Genomic DNA, 18,958 nt, shown 5'->3' with positions numbered 1-18,958 from the left:
ACTGCTCGTACTCTTTCCAGAGTGTTCTCCTTCAACAAAAGGCTTCTAGAAATTATAATACCACTCCCCCTTTTTAGACCCCTGCTCAATTTGGCAAGATACTGAGGAGTGGCAGAAGAGGGCAAAGGAAAGAACAGGGTCTGGAAGGATGTGAAAGCAATCAGGAGAGTGCCAGAGAAATAGGAATATCTGGTGAGACCTGAATGCAGGAGGATTGCAGAGGGCAGCTGAGAAATCTGGAATGTGGAATAACTCATGTTTGATTGTCAATTTTGGCCAGCTTTTTAGGAGAGCACAAGCATGCAAATATTCTAGCAGAGACACTTAGCACAGATGTGATTCTATATCTTTGTCTAATGAAGTTTATAAATTGCTTTTGATGTTTACCCCTCCATGCAGCATGAGGGAAGTTTTTCAGGGGGTGTTTTTCAAGTGGGAGATTTCTGCAGGATTTCTGTAAGTATAAACCTGTGCAAATGAGAATTTTTGTAACAATTCTTAAGGATATTTGTAAAATAACTTTTTTTCATAATAGTAAACTTTGCAGATGAAAGTAAGGAATTTCACTGGGTAGTGTTCACTCTGCAACACACAGCTCTGTGTGTTTAGTTTGCATTGAATAATTTTGAGCAAATTTTTAAAAAGAAAAAAAATTCTTTAGTTTATTTCCTACTGTTAGGAACAAGTAGCAAATGAGAACATGCTGTATCCCATGAAAAGTTGTTAACAGACTTCAAAACAAGAGTAAAATAGCTTCTAACTTGATTAATTTTCTGATGTGGATTTTAACTTCAACACTTCTATTTGTAACCTATCATGAACTCATATTTTGAAATCCTGAATCTTGGGAGTAATTTGCCTTTCACTTTATGGCTTTGTTCCATCCATAGTTACATAATTCAGGAAAAAAAGTGATAAAACTAATGGTGAATGGATTTCAAGTTCCTAAAAGGAAAAGGGGCCAATTGGTTTGATTTATCATCTCATTGTGCAGAATTCCGTCAAAGCTTTGGATACTCCAGCCAGCTGATTCAGCTGGCAAGACTGTGGCCTGTCAGCTAAATTGGGAATACAGGGAGGAATAACAGGTCCAAAAACACTCAACAGCTGCTTCTGAGCTAACACAGGGGGTTCTCATGTACTGGATTAAAAGGAGATGGAGCTTTAAGGTTACAGGAAAAAATAAAATATTTAGTGTTGAGAAAGTTATTTTCAGCTGTCTTGGTATTTTATATGTGTGAGCAAATGTAGCTGTGTGAAAAATAGGGAAGTACCTCATAGAAGGTAAAGGAGAAAGGTAAGTTGTTTTTCCAAGATTATGTTGGCTGTTTTAATACAAAGTGATATGAAATTCTGTGTTATGCCTGGGCTTTTTTGGTGTTGACCACAAAAACATGCTTCCTGTTAAAGGATGCTCCATGACATGAGTGAATGATTTTGTTTATTTTGGTTTTTTGTTTTTTGGGGTTTTTTTTAAATAAAAAATCTGGTATTGGAAATCACACACCAAAACTTTCAAACTTGTTTCAATCTTTGTTGTCAGGTCAGTGCAACCAGCCTCTGTTTGATAAGGATCAAATTAAAAATGAGCTACTGCCATAGTTTTGTTGTCAATAACGCATTGAATCACGCAGTCAAGTACCTTTGTCAGCTTGGTTTTGTATTCCCTCAAGAGTTCTCTGAGTTTTGAAAGTTTTCACTTGCCTTAACTTGAATATTTGTGTATTCATGCCTTGCCATTGAGTTCACTCCTGTGAGAGGGACCTTAATTTATTTTTTCCTCAAGTATCACCTGCTTTCTCTGCTTTTACAATAACACATTGAATGCACAGTACCCATGGCTCATTTTCATAATGTAACCCTTACACTTGCAGGAGCAGCCATTGCAGAGCAAGTGCTGAATGCTCTACATGTTCTTGGAAAAGTGCAATTTGTGTGACTGTTTTGACCAGTAGTGGGACTCTCAATAGCTGTGCCCACCCAACAAGAGGTGAAAAACAGTTTCAGGCACAGCAGCAGGCTTAGAAAGAATTCCCAGGCAGACCAGTTATATAATAACACTAGAAATATATTATATATATTATAGGGTGTGTGTGTGTATAAATAAATAAATATATATATATATATATATATATATGTAAAATATATGTAGTATATTATATAATTGTTACTATTATTATTAATTATACTATTAATAGTGATGGACCTGAAATGCTGCTCTATGATGATAATGCTCTTAATGATCTGGTGTGGATAAAACAGAAATTAATGACATTACAGTACATATATGTGTTCAAGTTCATATAGTAGGAAGAAAACGTTTATTGGTAAAAAGATTTACACATGCAAGGCAGAAATTACTAAATACAAAATTACTGAAATTACAAAAATAACTACTGAAATTAGTTATTTTGATAAAATGCATTAAAACTAAAAATCAGCAAACCTGTGTCTGAAAAGGAAAGGGCAGGAGAATATTTTTAACATAATGGGAGTTGCTGTAATAAGTCATTGCACTGTACCTGATTCTTTTTGTTCTGTGGTTCTCAGGGTTTTTATATCAGAATATATATCAGTATATATATCAGAAGTGAACATCCCAATATTTAGAAAGTTGTAATTGTGATAAAATAAGCATTGTAAGATTTGTCCCATTATCTGATGCATATGAAAAGCAGTATTGGCAAAGTCCATACATTAACTGCACAAAGTAGTTAATTGCACTTTTAGAAAAAGGAAGCAGAAGGAGTGCTGCCTCTTCTTAGATTGATTTCTAGTAGTGAAGTTTCTGCTGCTATGAATGAGAAAGTTTCATCATTCTGCCCACAGAAGACCTCTGTTGCATTTTTGAATTACCTCTTTAATTTACTTTGCTAATCTTAGTTTCCTCTCACTGCAGGCTGTTTATATTCCCAATATACAATTTTCTCTCTGTTTTCTTCATAAGGAAGTCCACATCTCACTTTTTGGTTGATTGAAACAAGACTGGTTTCAGTCAAAGTCCCAGTTCTTTGCTGGTTTAAATCAGTGTTTAAACAGCAGTTCATGTGGGGCGATAAGGTAGCTCCATGTTTTCATTATTTTATTTCATTTAAAGACAGCAAAGGTCATGAGTGGTTTTTTTCCAAGATCTGCAGAACTGTCTAACACCAAAGCATTGCTCCCATACATTTAATTTAATAGGGGGAAAAAAGTGTTTTCTTCACAGTTTGCTTTGACTTCTGAGTCATGGCAAAACAAACAAACTGGGTTTGAATCCACATCTTAAAAATCCGTTTAAAAAAGCCCACTAAGTTCTCTTAGTTTTGAGAACTGAGAGTTCAGATTTCCCCAGAAATTAATCTCTCTGCTTATTGGCTGTGACCAAACCCATCCTTCTTCTTGGTGCTGGATGAACTCATCTGGAAGTGAAAGAATAGTGAATAAACACTATTCTGTGAGAGCAGATCCTTCCAGTCAGTGTTGACACACGTTTTCAGGATGAACTTGAGCAGAATGTCCTGCCTCTGCTGCATCCTTCCAACTGTGGAGTTGCCCAATAATGTTTAAATTTAATTTTTTAATGAAAGGCATGTTGTTGCTGAGAGTTTTTTTAACCATTCAAAGTACCTACTCAGAAAATTCTGGCAAATTTTAATAATCTGGTGTGAATAAAACAGATAAAATAATGCCATTTCAGAGCATATCTTTTTCTGAAGATTGTATAGTAGTAGGGAAATGTTTCTTGGCAGAGGATGTAACTGTGTCTTCTACACATCTTCCTTCTGTGCTTGCAGTTAGCACTATTCATAATCAGCATTAGTGCTGTAATTCTGTATTAATTTTATGGGTTGCATATGCCACGTGCTGGGCCAAAAACATTTTGGCATTTTACATTCTGGATGTGTAATCCTTGAGTGTGTGTTTTCTTCTGTGTGCTTCTGTGAAAGGGAGATGAGCTACCCTGAAAACCATCCTGTAATTACCCACTTGAGGGATACTGAGGCCAAAAAGCAAGAAAGGGAAATCACAAGAGGTGCCAGACTCCTGTGTGAGGGGTTGCAGATAGAGCAGCTGCCTGTGTCTGGTGTCTCTCTGCTGAGCACAAACACCTGCATAAATCTGCTGTGTCCTCCTTCATCCCAAGCCAAGGGCATTTATTTCGCCATTGTACAGGCAGAACTATTGAAAATCTAAAAATAAAAAAAAACCCCACAAGGCATGTGATACATGTAGATAACAAGTGAACATGGCGACTTAAAACTTCCTTGCACTGGGGGCGGTGGATCCAAGACTTCCTCAGGAGGCCTGTTCCAATACCTGACAACCTTTTGGGCAAAGAAATTTCCCCTAACTTCCAGTCCAAACCTGCCCTGGCCCAGCCTGAGGCCGTTCCAAACTCTGCTGCTGTCCCTGTTCCCTGGAGCACAGCCCGACCCCCCCGCTGTGCTGTTGTGAGGGCCCCAGGACGAGGTGAGGGATGAGAATTGACTCCACCTTCTCAGAAGGCTGATTTATTATACAACGATGTTATATTATGTTAAAAGAAAATTATATACTAAAACTATACTAAAGAAAGAGAAAGGAGACATCAGAAAGCTAGAAAAGAATGAATAATAAAAACGTGTGACAGATTCAGAGTCTGACACAGTTGGACTGGGATTGGCCATTAATTAAAAACAATTCACATGCCAAGTAAACACCTCTCCAAATCACATTCCAGAGAAACAAAACATGGAGAAGCTGAAGCTTCCCAGCTTCTCAGGAGAAAAGATCCTGGTGAGGGGATTTTTCAGAGAATATCACGGTGACACCCCCCGGCTGTGCCCTCCTGGCAGGAGCTGTGCAGAGCCACAAGGGCCCCCTGAGCCTCCTTTGCTCCAGGCTGAGCCCCTTCCCGGCTCCCTCAGCCTCTCCTGGGGCTCCATTCCCTTCCCAGCTCCGTTCCTGCCCCGGCCACGCCGCAGCCCCTCCATTGCCCGTGTGAGGGCCCGGAGGTGCCGCAGCCCTCGAGGTGCGGCCTCAGCAGGGCCGGCCCAGGGACGGGCCCTGCCCCGCTCCTGCTGCCGCCGCACGGCCGGCACAGCCCCGGGGCCATCGGCCTCTGGGCCCCGGGCACCCCTGGGCTGTGTCCGGCTGCTGGCACAGCACCCCCGGGACTTTTTCCTGTGGGAATCCACAAAATCAGAGGGTTTGGGAGAGCTGCAAAGGGCAGGCCTCAGAGACAGCAGGACTGTGAATAGAGCCAAGTAGCAGCCATGAGATAGGTCAGTAGAAAAATTATGTAAGAAGAAAAAGTAAGACAAAGAAATGAAAGGACAAATTGAACAATGGTGTGTGTATTAACACTTGTCTGGAATTACTCCCTAAACTGCAGAAAAGTTTCTCTAGCAAGATATTAGGAAGTTTGAAGCTTAATAATGGAGCTCTGTGCATTGTGTTTGAAGGCTCACAAGCAGGTATTGTATTTGAAACAAGCATTGTTCAACCAAAGGTACGTGTGCTTACAGTGGTTGGATAGAACTACTGTCAATGTGCTTTTGCTTTGTGTGATTGGCCAAAAAACTTATAAAGTGAGTTGTGACATTGAGTTCTGTGTCTGCTGCCTGGGATGTGAGCTGGTGGCATCTTCCCATTGCCATAGCCACGTAATGAGAGTGATGCTGGAAAATCAAACAGCTCGAGGCAGTTCTTCAGCAGTCCTGTCCTGTTTGTGATTTGTACAGAGACCCTGGTCGGTGATATTTTCCAGCCCCCTTTCCCCAGCCTGGAGCTCCATGGGGTTGTTGTGAGCCGAGGGCAGGACCCAGCCCCTCACGCTGTTGTCCCTCACCCCACTGGCCTGTAGGTGCTTCCCCAGATCCTCCATCGGGGCCTCTGGGAGGTCTCTAACACATTTCCTGTGAAAAACGCCAATCACTTGCTTTTAAAGTTTTCAAAGTTTAATAGTAATAACATGGTTATAAAAACAGTAATATAATTAGAGTAATAATAATTTGAACAATTTGGATTAGGACACTAGGAGACAATAGAAACAATGAGTTATGGACGTCCGGGTACCTTTTTCTGGGCAGCACAAGCCTGAAAAAGGACCCACGTTAACAGAGGATTAACCCTTAAAAACAATAACCTGTTGCATATTCATACACCTCATACATGATGCATAAATTCCATTCAAACACAGGATTGTGTCTCATCAGTGTCAGCTTCTTCCTCCTAATCTTGACAACGTCTTCATGCCTGAGTGAGGCAGGAAGAAGTTCATTTCTCCTGATAATGGGGACATAAATTGTCTTCCTCTGAAAGATTCAGATGTCCTGTGGCTGCTATCTTGGTGAGAGTCCTTTCTTTAAAAAAATATCTTGCATAGCATAGTTTCTATTTTAACATTATGTTATAACCTAAAACTGTATTTAACACACTACTTAAGTAAATTAATACAGCATCACTGTCTAACACAACACATATAATATTCATTTTAATATTTGTGAAAAGCCAATCATAAAACACAGATTTTTCACAATGTAACAGCCAAGAAGAGGGATAAAAGCCTGGTAAAACCAATAATAAAATTTGCATTTTTCACATTTGCCAACTTCCAGTCACCTGGGACCTTCCTGGGTTGCCAGGACTGCTGTTAAAAGGATGAAAGTGGCTCAGTGAGGCCTTCCTCCATCTCCTTCAGGATCCTTGGGTGGATCCACCCAGCCCCTCAGATCTGTGGTTGTCACAAGTGAAACACAAGTCACACAGCACATTACTGACCCCTTCTCTTGGATTATTTCATCCTTTATTCCATTTCACCTCAGCCCTTTCCTGCTCCTGTGTCACTTCTTTCCCCTGCATCTAATCAAGATTCTCCTTGGCTCTCCTTTGGATGATGAGATATTTTCAAAAATATTTTTGTTCTCTGTTACAGCAGTAGCCAGATTAATTTCTGGTTTCTAGCTTGGCCCCTGTGAATCAGGAGACAGAGCACAGGACGGCATAAACCAGTGACACCTCTGAGTATTCTGTGCTTGAGCCTTTTCAGTTCTGCTTGTGAGTGCTGCCCAGAGGCTGCTTTACTGATGCTTCTTTAACAAAGAATCCTCCTGGTTTATTCACCATGGACACAATCCTGAGGGCCTGGCAATTACTGGCCCTGTTTAAACTGGCCTGCCAAATGAAGAGGCTATAAAAGCTTAGGCAAAACAGGGCAGAAATTTTACTCTCACCAAGATGTCTGGCTGTTTTTTTACTTTGGTCATACACATATATTTATATGAACTTATATATGCATGATTATTAAAATTTTTAATGTATTTTCTATAGTATATTAAAAAGTGTATGTATAAACGCAAATCAGCATCCTCATTTGAATGTTTTGCCTTTTTTTTCCCCTCTGAAGTATAACAGCTGTGTAGAAGGGACTGTATTGCAAGAACAGTTCTAAGCTGTAACACACAATCATTCGTGGTGCCATGGGCTTCAAGAGGAAATGTTTCTGCTAAAGGGAAAGAAGCTGGCTTTGCTGTGATTTTCTTTTTTTTTTAATCCAGATTAGTGAAAAGTTTTTTGGCACAGCAAGTCCTTAAAAGTGTCACAGTGGTTTGACTAGGACTTTGCTGCATGGGGTGATAACCTGTTTGCTTCCGACCTGAGAGATGCTGTCAGTGCTTCCATGTCTGAGGCAAAGTAAGACAAATATAGAATTGCCGCTTCCCTGCTTGTTTCTGTGCGCAACATTTTTCATCGTGGTTTGCAGGCATTTGGGGGAAAGCTTCAGAATTTCATTTCAGATTTCATTTCTCCCGACATACAGACCTGATCCCAATTCATTGCCTGTTTAATTAAAAGTGCTCCTGCCAAAGTCACTCAGCAAATTGTGGTTACTTCCTGGGCTCTTAAGGCTTGGTGAAACATGACCCACTTGTTTCCTTTGGTTTGTATCTCCACACTGGATGTTTGGGCTGTGGCAGTGGGACAGACCACAGGGTGTCATTTGGGATAAAGTTAATGTGCTGTTTTGCTATCCTCACTAATGGATTCTGATAAGCATCGTGGACCTGCTTGTTTGAAGGTCATTTTGACCTCCCTGGAAAACTTGCTGTGCCAAAGCTAAATGTGTTTGTTCTGTGGCAGGAAACACACGGGGCAAAAGGAGTCAGTGCATTGCAGCACCCGACATTTGCTAATGTGACAGTCACCTGTCACTTGTGTTTTCTGTACAGCTTCTGACAATTTGGAAGTGAGAACAAACTGTTTTACTCTTTTATTTCTGCGTCTTCACATGGATTTGCCTTCAGGCCACCATTGAGTCTGAAACCTACCAGGGTGGAGCTCCTGTCTCAGGGAGGTCAAAACATACTATGACCACAAGGAGACCATCCTCTCCCCCATAATCTGTCTCCAGGTTAAATATTTTATGGGGTTTTTTTGTGCATTTGTGCATATGAAAGTGTATGTGTGTCTGTGTGTGCCTATAGTTATGTAAGAATGGAAGATAAAACTGGTTTCTTTTTTCTTCTCAAGGAAGGAATCTGTCACTTTGTCCTTGAGGAAAGACAGTGGAAATTTTTGCACCCAAAAATAAACTCCAGTGAATGATGCTTTCACACCATTTTAGAAGATTAGAGCTCTCTTTTAGAAAAGGGTTTTTCTTTTATTTTAATACAGGGAGAAGTCATGGCAGGTAGCAGTACAGATCTGAGGCATTAAGGAGGTTCTTAACAGCCAAGGAAATTTTAACTGCCAAACACCTTATTGACATGATTTTTTTCCCCAAAAAAATAGTTTCATTATTGCAAACACCAGATATTAAGTGAATGTAACTGTTTGTCCTTAGAAAAAGCTCCTCTCAGGCATCCAGAGAGTAACAAATTGTCTCCACATGGTGGCACTGGATGTCAGGGAGAGTGGAGTGGACTGGAGTCCAGCCCTGTGGGGAAAAAATGACTTTAATGAGCCAGCAGCAGGGAGATAATCTGCCTGCCATGTGACACAGAAGTATTAGGCATGGCTTGAAAACTTGAGCTCTCCTGCTCAGTCATGAATCCGAATGGGAGAGCTCAGTAATTTTAATTTTTAAAAAGCACATTTAGCTGCTTTCAGCGTTAGCAGTGCAGTAAGTTCTGCCCCAAAGATTTTGCTGTGTTCCAAAAATTGTTTCTCACTGGAAGCGTTGCCCTTAAGACAATACCTTAGAGATTAATCAGGTGTCTGCTTCCTGTAGCTTGGTCAACTCCTTGTAAAACATACTCTTGTGGTTTGGTGGGACTGTTGTAAAATCCTATTGAATGTTTCTCTTAAGTTGATAGGAAATGTTCAAAAAGTAAGTTTTGGACCAAGGAGACACGAAAATACTGAAAGTATTTGGACAGATAATTTTAATCTGGCTGTGGAGGAATCATAAGTAAAATTAGCTTAGTCCATTTTGCTTTATAAACAAGCAAACTAAAAAATGTCTAATAAAAAAATCAAAATAATCATTACCCTGAGATGATGCACCTTCCCATCTGCAGGAAATCTCTCAGCCTCTTATCCTTCCTGTTGTTTCTGAAGATATTTCTTTAATTGGAACATTGATTTCTTTTCAAGGCCTCAGAAATATCTTGCTGCTTTTTTTTTCTTCTTGGATTTTTTAGCATGTAGTGGCAAAGAAAGGAAAACTCACTGGATCAATAGTGGTAGACAGGTATTTTTAAGAAATACTGAAGAAATTAATTAAAATTTAAAATTAAAACTATTTTCAACAATCCTCTGTGTTTCACATGTAACCCACCACTTGGAGATCCTTGGATAGTTTAAATGCATATGAAAATTGCGGAGGTATAATTAATTCCAGCAGTGTTCAGCCAATTGTTTTAGGCTTCTGGAGGAAATGATGGAAATAATGCTTGCTAAATAAAAGGTCTTCAGTAGAAGCTGTGGCAGATAAAATTCATGACCATAACTTCCACTAGCCATATTTATAAGTTTTATCCCTCTCTGTTCCCACTGTGACTCCAAACTACATCAGTGTCAGCCTTGCTGCGCTGGTAGTGCTTCTTCTTCTATAAGTTCAATAATTTGCAGAAATCTTCTTCCTCTTATACAGCAGAGACCTCCAATTCTCGGATTTTCAGCTAAATGGAAAATACCATTTCCCAGCATTTAAAAAAAAAATAAATATACAGGAGAAAACACAAGCCTGTTAAGTATCTCAGTGCTGTGGATCTTTGCAATGACATTTATATTATAGTGTCAACATTTGACCTGAATGTTTCACTTGATTAGATGTAGGTGGTGATGTTTTTCAGAGCTCAGCCATCAGCCCTGGCTGTTTTCTCTGCTAATGAAAAAGCAAATGTCAGGTTTACTTTCTGTCCTTATTAACCCCATTCATATTCCTGCTCAGGAATGCATGCCTGGATACAAAACCTCCAGAGCGGGCAGGAACTCTTGGAAAACAAGACCAAAAAAAAAACCCTCAAAAAACAAGAACAACAAAACAAACTAACCAAACCAAAAGAAACAAACAAACAAGAAAACAAAACAAAACAAAACAGAACAAAAAGCAAACAAACAACCAAAAAAACACAAAAAACACCCAAAAGCAAAACAAAAAAAAGGAAAAAAAAACCCAATAAAAAAACTCAACCCAACCCAACCGAATAAAACAAAACAAAACAAAACAAAAAAAAAAAAAAAAAAAAAAAAAAGAAAGAAAAAAAAGGGGGGGGGGAGGAAATAAAAAGAAAAAGAAAAAGGGAAAAGAAAAAGAAAGGAGAAAAAGGATATTTCAGAGTCTCTCTGTGCCATTCACTCCCATCCTGTTAGTGCTGTGGAAATACAAGTTGTGGCTCACAAACCACAAAGTGCAGCCCTGAAACAAGAGGAAGCACCTGGGTCCCAGCACAGCCAGCAAGGAAACGTGAGCCTCATGTGCACTCCATGAATGCTGAGAGGCTGCCTGACCTCAGCGTGAGGGAACCCTGCTCCTACCACCATCCTTACAGCAAAAATGCCGCTCATCACCCCCTTGGGAACAAATTTCACCCGTGCCCACCAATCCAGCGTGTTCACCGTGCCAAGTTCCCATCTCTCCTTCCCTGACTGCTGTAAGGAGGGATAAAGTTAGAATGATGCACTATGCTGCACCTTAAATTTTATGTTGTCTTACTTGTTACATATTACTATAAAACAATATGAATTTCAACCAGTTTTGTAGGTAAAAACTGGGCAAATCAGACAGATTTAAGCAGAGGCACCTAGGATACACTGTGGGAACCAGAGAGGATGGTTGTCTTCTAATGTTAAAGTTGTGCTTGCACTTCTTTATTAAATTAGAGCCATGTAGAGCCGTGTTTACACTCAGTCATCTTGTGTTTTCCCAGGGCTGCCTGGACATTCTGCCAAAGTGGCAAATAATGAAAAATCAGTGTGGCATCTGACAAGACTTAGCAGTGCACAGCTTTTTCTGGTCACTTGTTTAAAGTCTTTTTCCCCCTTTTCCCCTTACAGAAATTGGTAAGGATTTAATTGGTTAATGCTATTGTTCACATAAATATCTGAACTGTCTTTTGTTGCTGGGCCCACCCATGACCAACAAGGGCTTATGAACTCAGCGTTTCCTCTGTGGTCTCTAGAGATGGAGAGCCATATGAAGGCACATCAAATTAATCTAATTTAAGTGCTCCAAATCATTATCTGGAGTACTTGTACTCATCTTGTGGTCAGATGCATACTTTCAGGTCTTTCCCTTCACTTTTTAGTCAATTCTCAGCTTGAAACAGAATTTTTCCATTTGACCCTGTGTGCATAGCAGAGGTCTCTATTTTAAAATTAAATCAGTTTTCAGTTATCTGTGTCCTCAAGTTTACTCACTTCTCATTTGACAAGGTGTTCTCTTTTCACAAATATCTTTGTGCTTTACCTCTCCTATTTTATTTTGTAAGTGTATTCAAACATTTGTGTCTTCACTGTTTCTCTTCTCTGTACAGACTGGAGAAAAAAGCATCAGCATGCTCAAGTTATTCCTAGGGCAAATGTCCAGATTTATTCTCTACCAAACACTATGACAGCAAAAGGCCATTGTACTTGCTCTTGTCTTTACTAAGGGCATGAACTGCAAACGGAAAATCACTTCAGATTTTTTCCTGGGTTCTTTTTCCAGATCTTTCAGCTGAGTTTAGGGAGTCACATAGTTCATCCATTGAGGAGGTAAACCATACTCACCAGCCACATGTCATTCTGTAGTGCTTCTTTTGGGTCTTTTTCCTGCAGGGAGGAAATTCCTTGCCTTGGAGATAATCTTCTTTGTCAGTCCTCTACAACACACTTAGGCTTGGCACATTCTGGTGTAGCAGTAGGGCCTTGAAGTCCTCTTTGTTAAAAGAGCTCAGTTTCATCATTTTCTCCATCACACCTTCAAGCCCATATATTGTTTCCTGCTGAATCCAGTTGTATTCGTGGTCACACCTGAGCCTCTGATAGTATTTTAGCTTATTCAATATGCTTATGTGGACGTGATAAAATCAGTTAAAATCTCTTTGTCTTGTGCTTCCCCATCCTTACCAGGGCTTTTTTGCCCTGATTCCCAAGAACTTACAGCATTTTTTTAAGGATTATATATTTTCAAAATCGTAGTTGTCTTCTATTAAAATTTGTTACTTTTGTTCATAAGGACGCTGGGAGAACAGAGAACTTATCCACAAATGTCTGGCAGATATTTTAGCAGGGAAAACACAGCCTTTTTCATCACAGCATTTCAACTTGCACCTTAAAGTTAGTCAGCCAGTCTCAGATTCAGTGATTTGTGGGCAGTTGTGCACAGTTCGTGTTTAAACATTTCTGTGAAGTTTTTATTTGTACTGTGAGGGGCATTTGATGTGGAGTTCAAAGCATTTCCAAACAAACCTGTGCCAGGAGAAGGGATATAAGAAAGTCCCACAACATGGTGCCTGTTTTTCTTGGTAGCTAAGGACAGAAATGACAGTGATTTATGACACTTGTGAAAACCAGTTGAGCCCCAGGACTGCCAAATTAGAATAATGTGCACAGAGAAGCTCTCAAAACAATGTCGTGTGTTTTCCCTCTGTGTGAGTCAGAGCTCCACTTGAGAGCCTCCAGCTACTCAAAAACTCGCCCGCTTTTCTCTCTCAGCAAGTTCAGAGGGTGCTGCCAGCTCCAAAAATTCAATTATGGCCATCTGATGCTTTACTTAAAACCCAGTTCCCACTGGCTTGTGACCATGTGAGAACCTCAGCTTCCATTTAGAGAAAAATTAAGATTCTGGCCTTCAAAAGGCAGGATTTAAGGGCAAGTGGGACCTAAGCACACACAGCCATCTCACGAAATGAAGGAGGAGGAGGAGAAGAAGGAGAAACATTATTTGTTGGATGTAGACAAACATCTACCAGAGTAATTCTGCTGTAATTGGTTTTGCCCTGGGAAAAACTCATGTTGGCTCCAAATAGTGCACTGAAAAAACATTGTTTTCGAGTTTTTGTTTGTAATGACAAGAATAGGCTGTGAATGGGACAATGAGATTTTCATCACTATTTTTATGTTTCAAAGAAGACGTCACTTTGGTATTTTTAGTCTTTTAATATGAAACTTTTTGGAGAATTTTCAGAGAAATGTCTTTCATTGGAAAATGCGGTATCTGCAGGATCAAAATCCTCTGCAGGGGACCACATTTTTCTGAAACGAAAGCAAACTCATAGAATTTTTTGCACAATAAAGAGTTTATTATAAGTATCTATCAAAAGAGAGTGTCTTTTCTTTCTCGGTGAAGAAGCCCTCTATGCTTAACATTCTAATAAGAGGTTGTGCAGAAAAATGAAATCATTCAAATCTACCAGCACAGCAGGTTCTTCTGAACTGGAAAAAATCAAAGAGAGTGTGATATTTTTCCCCCTCAATTGTGATGAAGAACCAGGTGGATGCTGATGACTGTAAATTTAAGCCAAAATATTCATGTGACCATTTAGAATTCTCTGAAATGGAATGTACTTAGACAAGCAGCATATGAAGGGGAGAAATATCTGATTTTGCAGCTGTTCCTAATGTTATTGCAGCAGTGACAAAGCAAGGCTGTGCCCTGTGGTGTGAGGGCACTGCCTTGCTGAAAATCCAAGGTTCCAGGAACCCTCGGTGCCCTGCAGGTGTGGACGCAGTGCTGACCAGCAGAGACTGATCAGTTGTGTAAGGATGGGCTGGCTGCTCTCTGTGGAGCCAGGGTGACTTGCAGAAATGACTCAAGTGCAGCTCTTGGCACAGGTCCTTGGTAGATGTCCAGATGAGGGGGTGCTGAGGTTTTGACGCCGGCTGGGGTCTCTGTACAAATCACAAACGGGACGGGGCTGCTGAGGAGCTGCCTCGAGCTCTTTGATTTTCCAGCATCACTCTCATCACACGGCTATGGCAATGGGAAGATGCCAGCAGCTCACATCCCAGGCAGCAGACACAGAACTCAATGTCACAACTCACTTTATGAGTTTTTTGACCAATCACACAAAGCAAAAGCACATGGACAGTAGTTCTATCCAACCACTATAAGCACAGGTACCTTTGGTTAAACAATGCTTGCTTATTTCAAACACAATACCTGCTTGTGAGCCTTCAAACAGAATGCACAGAGCTCCATTATTAAGCTTCAAACTTCCTAATATCTTGGTAGATAAACTTTTCTGTAGCTTAGGGAGTTATTCAGACAAGCGTTAATACACACACCATTGTTCTATTTGTCCTTGCTTTTCTACAGTTTAAATAATTTTTCTGCTGACCAATCTCATGGCTGCTGCTTAGCTCCCATCACAGTCCCGCTGTCTCTGGGGCCTGCCCTTTGCAGCTTTCCCAAAACCCTCTGGTTTTGTGGGTTCCCACCAGGTGTCTCTGCTGACTGCAGAGAGTGGCAGCTCCCGATGGGACCTGTGGCAGGCAGCAGTGTTGGGACAGCAGGGTGACACAGGGAGGGCTGTGCATCTGCATTGCCAGAATGGCTGGGCATGGAGAGAAAGTAGAGAGCAAGGTGAATATGTGTGTTGTTTTGAGTGAGAAATGGCCAGGTCCTGGGAGGGCTGATCACAGGGCAGGTCGACTGAGGAGGGGGAAGCTCTGCCCCACAGGAGAAGAGGCTGTGGCACATCACCAGGCACTGCTGGGCCCTGAGTTTTTATTGCTCCCCCCTTCAAAAAGAAATATTTCAAATAATGTATTTTAGAATGAAAAACGTAACCCAGATTTGTTAAATAAACTCTCTGACCAGTGGTAACAGCAGTATTGGCTTGCTGTGTATTTCTTTGCAGTATATACCCCAATTATTTTTTTTTTTAATTAAAAAACCTGAGGCCTCTATTTGAAGTCAAGTGAGGGTTTTGAACAATATCTCTTTTGTCTTACAGTTCACTGGCAATAAGGGAGTGAATTAATGAATCAATATTAGCACCCACCAAACCAGATCAAAGTTACCTAGGCAGGCAACAGGGAAAAGATCTGTCACACCACTGAAAAGCCTGAGAAACAAAAATTAAGAGTCTCTAGTTCTGATTAGCCATCTTCTCTCTTAAATTTCACAAGTGTTTCAGTACTATTTTACATCTTACTTTTTGCATGCATTTCATGTGAAATGTGGTTTCATAATGTGGAAAGCCTTAAGAGCTACTAAGATGTAACACCATCAGGAAGGTTTATTGATAAAGAACCTTGTGCTGGCAAAAGCAATGACACCCTCATTTGGTAACATGTTCAGTGTTCATTGCTGCAGCCTTTAGTTAGAAATCACCCCAGTACCTTTCCTGAACATGCCTCCAACACGGCTGAATGTCAAGATACTGGAAGGAGGTTTGAAAACCAGTGTTTGAGATTAATCAGAACCATTCAGGAGTAATGAAAACATTTTTTCATCTTTATGGCGTTTAACAAGATCTCCTAGAGCAATGCTTATTGCTCCTCTCTTTAAATTTTGACAGATCAGATATGTCAAATGAGAATCACAGGACAGACCAGGTTGGGAGATCCCTTTTGTGGGAAAGCAGCATCAAGGGGATCATCCAGCACCTTGTCCAATCCCATCTTGAAAACCTCCAGAGATGGAGACCCCACCATATTTACAGGGAGGTTGTTCCAGTGTCTGATAGTTCTGTCTATGAAAAAATATGTCTTATTTCAAGATGAAATGGTTGCTGTTTCTTATTAAAATAATTCAAGAAGGATAGATAACACAAGAAAGATGTTTAAATAGTCCTTTTATTTTCCTAAAGTGGTTAAACCATTAAATCGGTTAACCATTTAAAGCTTTAGCTTTATCCCATTAAATTAAAAAATACTGCAATCACACTTTACAACCTGCAAGTAAGTGATAGATTAAAACCCCCCCAGAATTTGGGCCCTGGAGTTTGCCCTTGTTTTGTCTCATGGTCTCACAACAAGAACATAAGGAAGGTGACTGCTGGTGGTGTCAGGGGGTGCCCAATGAGTGTAAAGAAGTGTGGCTATGTATGGCTGAGACTCTTGCAGTTTGCCATTAATAATCTGCTCCTTTACCAGATGTGCCTTTGGTTTATGGCATGATTACAACCTTAGCACCTTAACATGTGTCTCCAAGTATGCACACACCCTCTGAGCTGGTGTTTTCTTGTGCTTTTTTCCCAGGTGTTTTGATATGCAGGAAACTTCTGCCCCTTCCTTTCAGCCATTGCACTTTTCTCCTACTCTCATGTGCACTTCAATGAAACCATGATTTTGCAATTCTCTGTTCCCTGAGTCTTCTCTGCCTTCAGCCTTTTTTCCTACAGCTTCTCCCTATCCCCTCTCACAGCTGCTTTCCTCCTCTCTCCACACTCACAGACTGCTGAAATCCCTGTGTCTGCTCCTTTTCACCCTTGCTCTGCTCCTGTCCTGCTGCAGGTGTGGTTCCCACAGCTCTGCCACACTCTTGGGTCCTACCCTCTGTCCTGAGCTTTTGTTTCTGGGAAGAGGTGACTGCACAGTCATTTTCTGTAAGAGCTGAAATGAAGGATGCAGGACTCCAGGGGCTCTCCAAAATGCAATTTATTCCATCCAAGGTGTCACAGCAGCCCAGGGTGGTGGGTGACAGAGCTGTGCCCACAGCTGTCAGCTCCAGCTGCAGGCAGGCCTGGAGACCCTTTGGTTTTAGTTACAATGCATTCTATACTTTTCTTTTGGTTACAATGCATTATATACTTTTCTTTGCTGAGCATCTTAATACAGCAGAAACAATCTATACCTTAACTATTATCTATAGCCTATCATAACTACTGTAATTACCATATCCATGTTACTGTTCTCCAATCACTAACAGTACATTACAGTTTAAGCTGGAAGTTGTTTTTCAGTTTTCGTGGAGTGGAAAGTTCTGAGACCTTTTTTCTACTTGCAGCTTTGCTGGCTTGTTTGCTGTGCTCTCTTTCTGCTTGATAAAAACATCTTGTTTGGGGTGGGTTTATCCTTTGCTCTAAAGCCTTAAAAACCCCTTCTAACTAACACACCCTTTGCCTTCTTGGTTATGCAGTAAGACTGGCTCAGCAATTCTTCTATGTCAAAACTTGCTTCCATCTCTATTCCGTCATCAGACTCTACATTAAAAATCTTTCTGCCAAGCACACATATCTGTGAGACTTTCTTGTCAAACTTTCATCCTCCCCATCTCTGCACCAAGGCTTAGGATGCACTTTCAATCTGCAGCCTGAAGCCAATTTAATCATCAGCTGCTCTGGTGCTGCTCTGTTTTCAGCTTCCCCCCTCTCTCCGCCCATCTCTTGAGATGCTAACTGGTCTGATGACAATGTCTTTGTTTTTCTTCATGTTTAATTCCTCAGGAGAATTCTGCACACCTGATTTGTGCTGCAGTTGCACAACAGCCGTGTCTGATGCAAAGGCAGTGGTGGCAGGCAGCCTGTGGGGCTGGAAGTTGGAGTGGGGCTGAGTTTGCCTGTTCTGCCACACACAGTGACTTTGTTGGGCTGTGAGAAGCCTTTCCCAAAGCAAGGGGCAGGGAGGTGAATAGCTGGCTGCTGATTTTTCCAGCAGAAAAGGTCCCCAGTTCCTTGGTGATAGGGATCACCAAGATACGGACAGCCTGGAGGAGGTTGGAGGAGGGAGTAGAAATGGAGTGGAATTTCTCACTGCTGCCTGTTCCAAAAGCATTCCACAGTAGCTTAGGTTCTCTTTGTTGGTTTGGTGGTTTTTCATTAATGCTTCAAAGCAAAGGAAAAAGGCAGAAAAATAGTGTTATTTGAGACCATTACTGATTTTTGAAATATCAGGCTAAAGAAAGTGAGGGCTGTATTAACCAATTGCTTTTCAGAATAGGAATGTAGATTAACTTTATTGAACTATAATATTTTTAATAATAATATTAATATTATTAATAATAATTTTAATAGTTATAATTTTTTTGTGTAGTTCTATTAGTAAATAAAAGATTTTTTGACACAGAAAAATGTAGTTATACACAGTGATGCTTTGCTGTTTTTGAAATATCTTTTTCAAAGTATGTAAAAGTAGGTACCATACTTTTCCCTTGTTTGTCACAGTTCAAGAGTATGCTCCGTTTAGTACAGAAATCTTCAGATTAATCTTAATGTGTTGTGGGCCTTTCAAATAAAACCCATTAAATTTGTTATTACCTTTTAAAACAGAATTAAGTCATTAGCCTCAGTCATGGAAAATGTGAGCTGATCTTGAATGTAAATTAACTGCAGTAGTAAATAGCTCTGTCTGTGTGTGTTTCCTTATGTGGACTCATATGCTTTTATCTTTAATTAAGGACACTAAATTTACTTTTGGAGAATTATAAATTCCATGAGTCAGAACATTAAGAGGTTAGCATTAATATATGCTAGTTGCTATTCTATTTGGAAAAGAGAACTGCATAACTGATCTTTTGTCACGTGAAATCTTCATGCTCCCAGCTGAAATGTTTGAAGCCTTTGTTCAGGTAGTATTCTTTACACTGAATAACTGCCTTTATGACCATTTTCCTAAATGACTG

This window comes from Melozone crissalis, unplaced genomic scaffold, assembly GCF_028551555.1.
Source record: "Melozone crissalis strain CALT ecotype California unplaced genomic scaffold, PUWL_Pcris_2 ptg000005l_1, whole genome shotgun sequence".
Classification (NCBI taxonomy): Eukaryota; Metazoa; Chordata; class Aves; order Passeriformes; family Passerellidae; genus Melozone; species Melozone crissalis.
Note: the sequence above shows the minus strand (reverse complement) of the source record.